Below are 12,737 nucleotides of genomic sequence, written 5' to 3' on the forward strand. Positions count from 1 at the left end.
ATTATAAGTATTTGCAAATGCTTTTAGTCTACTGGGAAGAATATTATATGTATGATTTTTTTTTTTCCTGAGGACCCTTGAGAGCTGCATGAAAAGCAGCTCAAGACAGCACCATGTGACTGGTGAATTGCTTTGGGCCTTTGCTGCCTGCAGGAGCTGAGCGTGCACCACTTAAGCTTTGTCATGCCATCCCTGAGAAGGACTTCCATTTGAATTCTCAGTTTCGTCTGAACTTAGGTCTTATCTTAACTAACAGTACTATTTTTTGGAAGGAAGGCCTTGCACAGATGGTAAAAAATGTATGGATTGAACTGTTTGTTTCTGATACTGGTAGGTAAATGCACTGTCACTTGAGTACATGACATTCCTTTCCTTTTTTGTTGCAGTACTTACTGTCTTCAATCACATGCTGCAGCAGAGGAAGGTGATTTGCACTTCAAGAGGAGTAAGTTAGAGCTGAGCAAAGACTGGTATGAAAAACTCTGGGGTTAAATAGGTGCTTCTACCTAAGCTAAAGAGGAAGAACTAGAAGCCCTGTAGGTGGGGATGACAAGAAAAAAATGTCATTGTTCTTGGATAAGGAGGTTACATGAAATACTGCTGGAGATACATATTCTGAAGTGTACTCATGCATGAAGGGATAATTTTCTTTTGAAATAGAAGGAAATGAAGAGGAGAGTTTGCAAACAGATGTACAAAATATGTCAGTTGTAACCAATCTGAGGTTCGCAGTCTAGATAAGGATTTTCAAATAGTAGTACTTCTGCAATGCAGACATCCACTGACACCAACACAGGCTTCCAGTGGGAGCTGCACGAGGATTATCTTGGGATAGTTGTCTGGTTTGAATTGTTAAGACGAAGTTTCTTTCAGAAAAATAGCCCTCCTATTTACAGGCTTAATAATGACGATTCAGCCACATAGAAATTTGTTATTGCTTTATTACTTACAAGGCAGATTGAATATTTCCATTCTATTAATTGGAGTTTTTGAACTTTGTTTTGTGTATTGATACTGGGAATATTTGTGAGCATATCACCACTTTGCATTACTTTCGGGTTGCTGTCATTCCCTTTACTTTCTGAGAGATCCTCTTCACAGATGCACTTCTCAGCTACAACCTTTGCATAAGTTCCTCTTCCCAAATCAGTTGTACAGTAACCCTGATCATTTTTTAGGAGTGAAATCCTTTTTATTTCTGAAATATTCTCCAAGAGAGACCTGACCTTGCAAGTTTTTCTTGTGTATGCATTCTACCTTTGTGTTAAAAGTTCATAGGATCTGACCCGTGAAGATTTAGCGTAAGATTTATTTTATTTATTAATTTAATGAAGATTAAGTGTAAGACAGATTTAGAAGTCTTTCACCTGAGTACAGAGGTTAGATTTATCTAAGAATTCATAATGTGTTCATAGCAGGCAGACTTACTTCTTTCTATCTTAAATGTACAAAACCAGGAACAAACAGCTCACAACCCAAAGAATAGTTGTGTAACACAGACCATGAGTAGTGTGGTGAGGATGCAGGCCTAGATTTGACCACTGGAGTCAAAAATGCCAAGGGCTGTTGTGTAACGTGGGAATGTGTGGTGAGAAGCACAAGTTCCAATAGCGACAGCACTAACTGAAGCAGTATTGCAAGAACTTCCCAGAAAGTGCTTCCCTGAACCTGAACAATGAATGCCAAACACAGCTGATCTTTATGTGAAGAATAATAAAGAAAATGATATTCCCATAATGCTGTCCACAACTTTACTGCTTTCGTCCACTACTGAGACACAAAGGTGCTTGGGTGGACTCTGTCACCCAGTGTGCCTTCAAGATCAGAAGTGCTAGTTAACTTTGCCTTTTCCTGCTCCAACAACGTGGCAAAATGCCTGAGTTACTGGATTAACTGAAGAGCATGAGGGTTGCACAGATGAGACTCTATTCTAGAATGACATAGGATTTTAATTTTTTCCCCAATCACCAAGAGTGAATGGTATCAATAAATTGATGTTACTCTTAGGAATCTCTAATACAAGCTACCACAAAAAATTATTTCAGTGCAAGGGTAAGTGCACCCTTTTTGTTTAGTAAAATCTTAAAATAGGACTCAAAACTCATACTGTGAAAGCTGAGAGGTGCCTTTTCAACACATCAGGGGGAGAGTACGGAGACGGAATTGCCTGTTTCTCATGCAGAAGCAAGATTGCTTCAGAGCTGCTATGCTCCTCAAACCCATACCAAATCTCACTCCTGGGAATGAAATCTTGTATTAAACACTGTTACTAAACATATACCTTTTTTTTTTTTTTTTGTTCTAACCTGCAGCTTTTGCATCTGGTAAAGATGGCCACTCTGACTGGTATCAGGTTCCAGGTTTGCTGTGCTTTCTTGAGTTTTGAAGACTGCCACAGCTACTAATAGATAAATAATCATAAAGGCAGCTATACAAAGAACAGAAATATTTCTGCTCTTGTAAAACGATCCAGTATAGGAAAGAAGCAGACTTGCATGGTTCCAAATTCTTACTATGCAGCATGTTGTTGCCATGCTACCAGATTGTTTGCCTTGATATTTAAATTTGCCCTTAGATTTGTATTTAAAAAGAATGAACTGTTAACAGTACATTAAAATATAAAATAACCTGACAAGACATAAGCCTCATCACCAATTTGTTCATGTTTTTTTGGCATCTGTTTCTTTTTATTTTCTTTCCTAAAATAGACTCCACTATCACAACACATCTAAGATAAGCATGAACCAATGAATTGTGGAAAGGTTCTGTTTGGGAGTGCAATAAAGGTTTATATCAAAAGAGGAATATTGATTATAGTTTCCATACTTATAACAATATGCATTTGGCTCACCTTACTAAGTGCCTCTTGCCATCTTTTGTCCCCTCCAATCTAACACAACAAAGAGAAATCAGAGTATGATATATTCTTGTTATTGATATATTATGGAGGAGAAAGGAATATTATTTCTATATATGTGTGTGTGTGTGTAGATATATACGAAATATCCTTTAGGCATAAAATCTTGTGTTACTGGAAGACAACTTCTGATTAGAGACAAGGCAGCTTTAAAAAGAAATTTATCCCTGTGATATTCTTAGCCAGTCAATCAGTGTGGCTTTAATTATGTAGAAGTATTTGACATGTTATGGCCCAGGAGATAAGAGCTGTTGCAAACTCGATGAATGAAAGGGAAGGAATTCTGTTGGTGACTAGAAATTCCACACTCAGTGCTGCATGAGAGGCATAAAATGAGCACTGGAAGGGAATGCTTCCTAGTATTGCTGATTCCAGGATTATGAAGGTTGTTGGTGGCAGAATTCTTCATTTCTGGTTGACTACTTTTTTATTGGTGGAACAGCTGCCATGAAAATACCTGTGTAGGTGTGATTTTTTTTGTTTGCTTTGTTTTTGGTTTGGTTGATTTGCTTTAGTGTGTTGTTTGGTGGGGTTTTTTGTTTTTGTTTTTTTTTTTAATAAATAAGGGGTTTTCATTATATTTTCAGTGGCAGGTGGAAGTCTCAGTTTTCACCAAGTAAAAGGTATCTGTTGTGATACTGGTTGTTTTCAGTACCTGGAAAGAGACAACCTTAAAGTTTTTCCACATCTATTCCACATCTATCTGCAGTGATAATAAATGATCTGTACAGCATGTGTTTAATTTGGTATTTATCCTCCATTTATTATTCAGTTTGCATGCATTGTAACTGATACACCAACTATCAGATAATGATTTGGGGAAAAAATGGAGGGGAATTATATATTACAGCACTACTATACCTATGCAACAGTATTATTTTCCTTCTTGTGCATATATCTGTATTTGTTTTAAAAGTTTTTAGTCACAATTCAGTAAAATACCTGTCTTATTCTTGAGCCAACATTGATTTAACTTAGATCTGTTAACATGTTTTAGTGTTGGGACTCTTATGATATTTCATTGTTTAGTTTAGGCTCCAGCTATTGGTGTGTGAGAATCACAGCTTTGAGCTTAGGCTCCAGGAATGAAAAAACTATGAGTGTGTACTTCAAACATTTGTGGGCAATATGATACCTTTAATTCTGGAGTTCTTGTGATTTGCAGTGCTACAGCAATTTTATTAGAAACAAGTTCCTTAATATTAACCAGCATCTGTTTGAATGAACTAAGCTTGAGTTACCAGTTTTCTTTCTGATGGTACTTAACATTGTTATAACTGCTCATGATAAATATAAACAAGCCAAATGTCATCCAGAGTTTCTGAACCAGCTCTTTATCAGTGAACAGTCCATGGTGTTACATACTTTCCTCTATTTAATGATATTCCTATTTAAAGTAGTAATTAAGTAATGTAGTAACCTTCTACAGTAATGGTGAATCCCACTGGAAGGTTAGGAAACAAAAGCTGTTTATTACTGCCCCAAGTTTCCCACCCTCCCCAAGCCTTGTTTCTTGACAGGATGAAATCCATATTGTCTTCAAGATGTTATCTCTGTCCTCATCAGATAAACTTTTGACTAACCGTGGCTGCCCTCTGAGGCTGACCCTCACTGACTGGTTGACAGTGCTGGTCACACTGGTCACACCTGTGGGTCACACTGACACACTGACTGTCAGCTCCTCAGGCTGGCCCTGTGGCAGTCCTTCCCCTCCTTCCTTCAGCCTCGGAGGCTCAGCAGGATGGTTCCTGTGCCCGAGCTGCATGCCAGGCTCCCTGTCACAGGATCATCCTGAGGGACCCTCACGCATCGTAAGGACAAGAAATGCAGGAAATTCAATCAGAAATTCCTAAATAGTGCAGTTTGAAGTTTACCATACATATGGAACTTAACTAAACAACATAGTAGCATCCTGAATGAAATGGAGATGATGGAAAAAAAGGATAAAAATCTATTGTAGTGGAGCCTATGAGCCAACCACGTGTCTAGGACCCTTTGATGGAAGGCATTTAGAAGACAGCAGTAGACTGTCTTTGCTCAAAAGACTGACCTGTCTAAATAGACTTCACAGTTTGGTATCTTCTGTTTAAATTAATCTGTGTCTGTTTAAATTAATGACAGAGGAAAAGAATAGTGTAAAAAAAGTAGTACCAGGCCAATATAGCCTCATATTATGGTAGCAAAAGATTGTGAAACACTGGATTTAATCAGTAACACATGGACCAAAAATTTACTGAAAACCTGAATTATAGGTATATCTGTAATTATTGGAGAATATAATTTAAATGTATCTAACTGGAAACTCTTGATTTGGTCTTGCTATTTTGTTGACTTTTTCTGTTAAATTTCTTACTGGGTAAAACTATAAAGATAAAAGTAATTACCTTTATAGATAATAATTTAAATATTTTGCCAAAGTAAATATGAATAGCATGTGGATAAAAAGTTCTCTGGTCTGGAGACTATAAAAGGATGGTTTTGCAGTTATACAATTTTCATGGTTGTTTTCTTTATTAGTACTGTGCCACTAGGGGTGGGAGTGGAGGCATGTTTGATTTTTAAACAAATTCCCCAAAGTCTGCTTTATTCACTTTTAAGCTGTAGACATATAGATTTTTAAGCTCTTTGTGGTAGGAATGTCTGCAGAATATTTAACATGATGAAATCTTGGTTAATGGACTTTTCCACAACACGCATAATTTAGCATTTATTTGCCCCCAGTTGAAAGTTGTTATTATAGCAAATATGAGGTGAAGAATTAAATAAAAAGGAATATATAATGTGACTGTTCAGGGTGTGCATCTGGTAAAGGGGCTGATATCTGGAGGCACAGAAGTTGATTATACCCTTGCAATGCTAGGCTACATAGGATGGTACACAGTTGGATCCTACAGGGAAGCCTTCTAGGAGCCTGTCAATCCATTGGGAGAGCCCAAGAGAGGTGCACACGGTGTTTATGTAGTTGTTTTACAATGTGGGCAATTTCTATTATTAAGGGACTGTGACATATCTTTAAGTGGCTGGAAGCTGACCTTTGATTTGAACTGGGTGCAGCTCAAGCATCTTTCAAGGCTTCTGTTTTTTCTATGAGCTACAGCCTTCCCTGCAGTGCTCCTGTCCCTGGGAATGTCCCACAGCCCCAGCAGGACCATGGCTGCCTGTTGCCACAACACAGGAATTTCTGGTTACCAACAGGAGACTGCCATAGGGTAGTTGTTCAGTTAATTCAGTTGTTGATAATAACTAAGCTTCGAAAGGTGAAGCAGAGTTGACCTACTGATAGAAAAATATAAATTGTTCTAATTGTTAGAGGAATTAGTTGACATTTGACTTTCCCAATGAGCACAACAGTTATATAATTAGTAGTCTCTAAGGATCATATTCTGCCGGCCATATTACTTTGTGTCACATATCTAGATATTTACGCAACTGTAGGCATTACTTACTTTAAAGCAGATATCAAAATTTATATACCTATTGCCTTGAGCATCAGCTGAAGACAAACCAGTCTATTTATGAAAAAATAATAAAATTACTGAATAAATCAGCAAGACTCATATTGCCATTTACATTCTTGCCTCAGTAACTACTTAGTGCATGTTTAGTGATGAGAGATGCAGAGTTCTGAATTGGAAAATTCATAGATAACTGCAAAATAGACTGACCCACAATGTACCAATGTGATGCTTCGGTGATTTTTCAATAATTTCATCTTTAAAGGAAAAATGCTAATTCTTGAAAGTGTTAGCCAAGTGCGTAGATACATTTACTGAGAACCTAGGAAATGCATGCTTATTTAAATACATTATGCAAAACTTTATCTTACAACAAATATAATGCTGGGGAAATTCTTGGTTCCACATTAGCTTTTTAATATATCTGTTTCTTAAGATATTAGAATATTAATATTATTTAATTAATATTCCCCTAGTCCTTTGCTAGTCAATGTGTCAGGTATGGAGCATGAGGCTTCTTGTGCGTAAGTGTCTTCCATACTGCTGCCCAGCTATAACCCTGGGGTACAGCAACCTTGCACTGCAGGATTAGTGCCTTTTCTGCAACATATCTGCTCCTTAGAGTTATTCTGTTTAATGTCATTATTTTACATGCTGCAGTTAAGCCAGCTGCAGTCAAAACCTAATCTCTTGTTTAGGCCAACTGTAGATCTAATTAACCCTGCTGACATGGCATCTTATTCAATCACAGAGCGTACTTCCTCCAGCAGAATGGCTGAAGCTGTATTAATACTTTTTAGAATACTGTCTAACAGTAAGTTTTCACTGTTCTTCCTGTTCTGTGCTGCACTGTTGCCTGCTTAGCCTGTCAGTTACTGATAGGTTAAGTCAATGTACCTTTGTGTGAAGAAAATGAAAAAAAGATCAGCCCCAAATGCAGGCTAAACTCTCCACATAGGATTTAGACAGACCACTAGAACTGCCAATGTTCCTGTCTCTGGCAGAGCACAGGATTGCAGAGAAGACAAAGAAGAGATAGCCAGCTATCATCTCCTGTGCCTTCATGAGGCTAATGAGCATGGAGGAGTGACATGCACGCAGTCCAAATTATTCAAAATAGCATAGTATGAGCTGCCAAAGGCTCATGTCAATCTGTTCTAGTATTTCTGCTGGAATATTTCTTTTTTAAAAAAAAATAATTTTTCTCCTATTTTCATAAGGACAGTATTTCAGCTTTAGAGACACCTGTAGAGAGTAGGCTCTACCATCTCATTTAGAACAGTTGCTCTTCCCTATAATGACTTGGCAAAAGTGAGATGAACATTCAGTTATCATCATGAAGGTCCCAAGGCAAATGAATGCTTCCTAAGACCTTCAGTAGGTTGATGTGTAACAGGAACTATACTCAGAAGTGATTAATTTATGGAGTATCATCTCCCAGCATCAGGCTTGAATCCTACAGATTCTGTTGCATTGTTACAGAAATCACCTAAAATCAAGATGCTTTTTTCCAAAGATGGTCAGAGACTTTAAGAACTGCTCAGTCCCTTGATTTTTTTTACCAGGACCACTCAAGACAGGGAATAAACTTAAGGGGTAAACCACGGGATTGCTTTGTTCTCCCACTTTGTCTGATGAAGCTCTGTTCTTCAGTTTTCAACAACTTCTCCAATTAGACAATATCCACATGCCTCTTTTCTCTTTTACAAGCCATTAGGATCTAATGGGATAAGACTCATGCATCAGAGCCTAGACAGCTAGTGTTGCCTCACTTCCTAGCTGTAAGTGGAGCAATTTAAACAACACAGTTAATACCTACAGTTTCAGCACAGAAAAGTCTCTTAAATCAAGGATTTCACTTGAACTTTGTCTGCGGATTTCTTGAAAAGGGTTTTTCTACCTTTACTGAAAAACCTTTTCAAACTAGAGAGTAGACAGTTGAGATAGCTAAAGTCGCATTTTTTTTCAAAGAATCCTTTAACTGTGGGCTAATTGCACGTTTTATTTAATCCAAGATGAATGTTTATGTAGCATCAGAAAAAAAATGAAACTTAGGCAGTGAAGATATTGAGGGGAAAAAGAAGGAAAAAATTAGCTTGGTTCTCCAAAATAAAAGAAATCTTTGGTATATATAAATCCAAAGTCTTTGGTATTGCAATTTCACTGATAGAAATCTGCTTAGACTAGTCTGTTTATCTGATGAAAGCTCTTTACATAACTGGCACTTTGTCATCTTCTGTCCATAAATTATAGGCAGTCATTGCTGGAGTGTCTCAGTAACCAAGGATAGGGTTTGTTGCTTTGCATATAAATGGAGCTACAGTCCTGGATCTATGTGAACATAAATATGGACCTGAAGGTGTTCTTGCTCTTCAACTTGATACCAGAAAACCCCCACCCTTAATGCCATAATCTGTGGATGCTGGTGTAAATATGAAGCAGATAACCTCTTTGGTTCCTTTAAAATGGAATGACAGAAATTGATTTGGGAGAAAGATGTGAGTGCGTAAATCACAACAAACCAAATACAGGTTGTTACATGAAATGGGCAAATTAGGTTACACATTTTATGTTAACTGTTTTTCACTGACTTGGTGGAGAGAAGACTTTCTGCAAATGTTATTCTTTGCATTGATAATACAATAGAAGAGATGGTTTACATCTCAGAAAACTCAGTCTGGATCAACCCAAGTTGCATCTTTCCTAGCATGACACTACCGTAACATCTGGAAATAGATCCTTGAAAGAACAGAAAATAGTCTTTATCTGAACATTCACCTTACTAATTAACTCTTTCTGATAGAGTTATAAGTTCCTAGTCTTTCAGTATACAGAGCATGTTACAGCTAGAAGATTTGAACATCTGTGTAAGTGCTTGGTACTTTTTTGGAAAGCAAAAGGTCTGTATGTACAACCAAAAACCTTAGCTGCAGTGAACCAGACGTCAAAGGAACTGCAACATCCTAAATGGAAAACTTCACCTACCCCAAATGAGGATAAATGATGATATCATTACTTAAATTATACTGGTTACTCTTGATGATCCATCCATAGCTGATTGCTTCTTTTTAATGGCATTAAATAATGTGCTGAAATTTGCATTGCGAGTTGTAGGATGGTAGGCTATTTTTTTTTCAACCAAATCAGGTAATTTCCACCCAGGTCCTCTATATCCAACAATGCAATAGTGAAGAGCATTTCGGCTACCCTGTTTTCCACTTTTTTCTTTGCTTAAATTATTTTCTGTTGAGCATAAAGGACAGATATTTTTGTAAGTTCACTGTTGGGTTTCACAGATGTAGGTTTAAGGAGATTATGCTTTAGGATTTAACATTTACCAACATGCTGTTCATTTGCCTGATATCACGAGGGACTAGTTCTTTCATTTGCAATTTATAAATCCTCATCTTCAGACTTTGGTTTTCAGATTGCTGGATGTTTGAAAGTTATTAATTTAATGAATTTTATCTCAGATGAGCTAAGTGTTTATCCAACCAACATGATATAGATAGGTCTGGGGTTTTGTTTTTAAATTTAAATAGAATAGGTAATGCTAACCTGGTAGGTTGTTGAGGAATCACCTTAGGAGCCCTTTGATGCATGTTTGATGAAGAATGCTGTTTTCCTGTGTCCTTTACTGGTAAATTTGGTGATTAACTTTCCAAAAGGACAACAGCAGAAGCTCAAAAGCCCATATCCAAGGCTTTTTCATTCCAAAAACTTTGCATCTGAAGTCATCAAACTAGTGTTCTATGTGCCTAATAAGACCCTAAGTCTTTGCAAGGGTGGTAAACAAAGATGTGGCTGAGTCTCGTGTCAAGTTTGTCTCATGATACCTCAGACAAATGCTTGTAAATATGTCTGCTGTGGCTCATACAGTCTTACACTCCATGCAGACCAGCTATTAATATTCCTGCAGGAGCAGCTCCATGCACTTTGCTTGATAAATAAATCCTTTATTCCCTGTAGAAGTCTAGATCTTGAGGTTATACCAGTTTCCAATCCCATTGTACCTGGGACAGAGCTGCCGAGTCCAGGGAGAGCAGGAGCTGTCGGGCATTTGCTGTGCAATAAATGATAACCTGCTCATAAAGCAGGATGCTCATATCACTGAAATGTGAGAACAGAAGGTGACATCAGAATGTGAGCCTTGTGTGAAATGCCTGAGTTAGCTAAATCTCTATGCTGCTTTCAAATATGTTGCCTGTTCTTTTATAATTAAAACTTGAAATTATTTTATATGTGGTGCAGTGATTGACTTCAGAATGAGGAATTTAAAAAATACCTATGAGAGAAAGCTCATAATAATTAATATTACTATGCTAGAAATTTGAAAATAATCCTGCCTCTTTCTCAGTGGTTTTCATCCTGTTCTTGGCAAGCATTTTCCTGTGCTGTGTTTCTTGTGCTAAGAGAATCATTCTGAATTGCTGATATGCTCAAAACTCAAGCAGTTTGTGCTCAAATGACCAAATGCCTTGATTTGATAATTCTGAGCTGGGATGCTGTGAGCTTTCAAAATGCAGTCTAGCATTTTACAGGGGGCTGAAGGCCCTACTATAGTCTTACCAAGAGCTCATCCTGTATTCAGTTTTCTTTGAACTGTGAAAAACCAACAGAGGACAGAATTTCCCCATTGAAGTTTTATTATGTTTTCAGAGCTACTAAATAAAAAATGCATATCCTGTTATACTGTGATTTTGTAATATAATGCATTTTAAGTGTGTTTTGGTACCACCAAGATTACCACCAGATTATAAGTATTTTATGGAACTTCCTTCCATAATTTAAAAATTAATACTTTTTCTTTTCTGATATTCAAAGAGTAGAAGAAGTGCAAATAAACCAGAAAGAAGGCTATGGAAGTGGCAAACAGTTGTGTATCAGTTCTGCAGCTGTGTAAAGGTCATTTTCATGTACTAGAAAGCTGAAAAACCCTGCAAAATAAAGCCTGCAGCATGTAAGGAATGTTGAAACAGGCAAGGCCAGAGGCAGAACCTCTGGATCCATCTGCTGTCCTCATGCATGTAATTGGAAGTTTGAGCAGATAATGCAGAGCAATTGGGGAAAAAAATCACTTCTTTTCCAGAACTGGCAATTTTCCCCAGTACACAACACACATACAGTGCTGTACTCTGACAACACGATTTGACCTTGCAAAAGTCAGTGTTCTTCACAAACCTCCAGAAAGTATTCTTTGCACAGAAATGTACTTTTTTGCATTTAAAAGAATAATTCATTATTCCATGCAATGTCCATGTTTAATTTTTTATATCTCAGTGGTGTTTATTACAATTGCTGATACAGATCTCTACTGTTGCAGCTGATCCTGACTAGATTTACTCTTGTTTTGTTTCATAGTTTTACTAAAGCTTTCAACGAAATCTATTTATGAGGCATCTTGTAGTACACACAGAAGTACCCCAGGGCATTGTATAAATTAATATTCCATCCATGAATGTAGTTAGTAGTTAATTTATCATTTGACAGTGAGAAACAAGAGACTAGATGGCTGATTAATTGCAATGAAGCTGAACAGGATGCTCATGTGTATGCTGAAACAGACTATTATTGCACTAGTGACAGCCTTTACAATAGGCAACCTGTTTTAGCAGTGTTAAGTCTAGCAGTGTAAGAAATAAATAAGAACAGTGGTAAGTAGTACCAGTATTTTTAGTTTAGCTAATTAAAATTTTATGACTGGCTTAGAGGATTTGAGTTTATGGCATTTTCAGATTTGGCATGGGGAAATAAGAGAATTCTCAGGAGTTGATTTCTGCTATAATCTGTCATATCTTATTATGCTGTTTCCAACTCTGATTTAAAACAAAACAGACTTATAATTTATTCTCCACTAAAAAGAAGAGGTAAGAGATCCAGTAACTGCAGCCAGGAAGTACATCTGAAATAATACTGTGATAGCTGTGAATGACTGGTAGGAGCAGTTGCATTCAGTGATCATCTTAAGAATAATTGTGTCTCCTAGGAAGAAAAAATTTTCTTCAAAAAATACCATAAGGAAATATTCATGGATTTCAATAATTACCTGATATGTAGTTATCAAATGAAGGCTAGATAAACACAAGAATGTGCCCTTTTCAGCACACAGACAAGAAATAAGCAAATGAGCAAATCTATTCGAGAGTGTGTGTATATGCTCCACAGAAAGGGATGATCTGGAGCCTTTTCACCTGGGCTTCAAACATCTCTCCCCCAGGAATATCTCCAGTTATGTTTATGAAAACTTTGGCGCTCTGCCTTAAAACTCATTTTAGGTTTTAGATTTGATTTTAAACCAATCATAATTTTAAAAATATAAGACTTTCCTTCCTAATGAATTCTTGTGCAGTGTCACAGGGCTATAT

Source organism: Cinclus cinclus, chromosome 13 (assembly GCF_963662255.1).
Source record: "Cinclus cinclus chromosome 13, bCinCin1.1, whole genome shotgun sequence".
Lineage (NCBI taxonomy): Eukaryota > Metazoa > Chordata > Aves > Passeriformes > Cinclidae > Cinclus > Cinclus cinclus.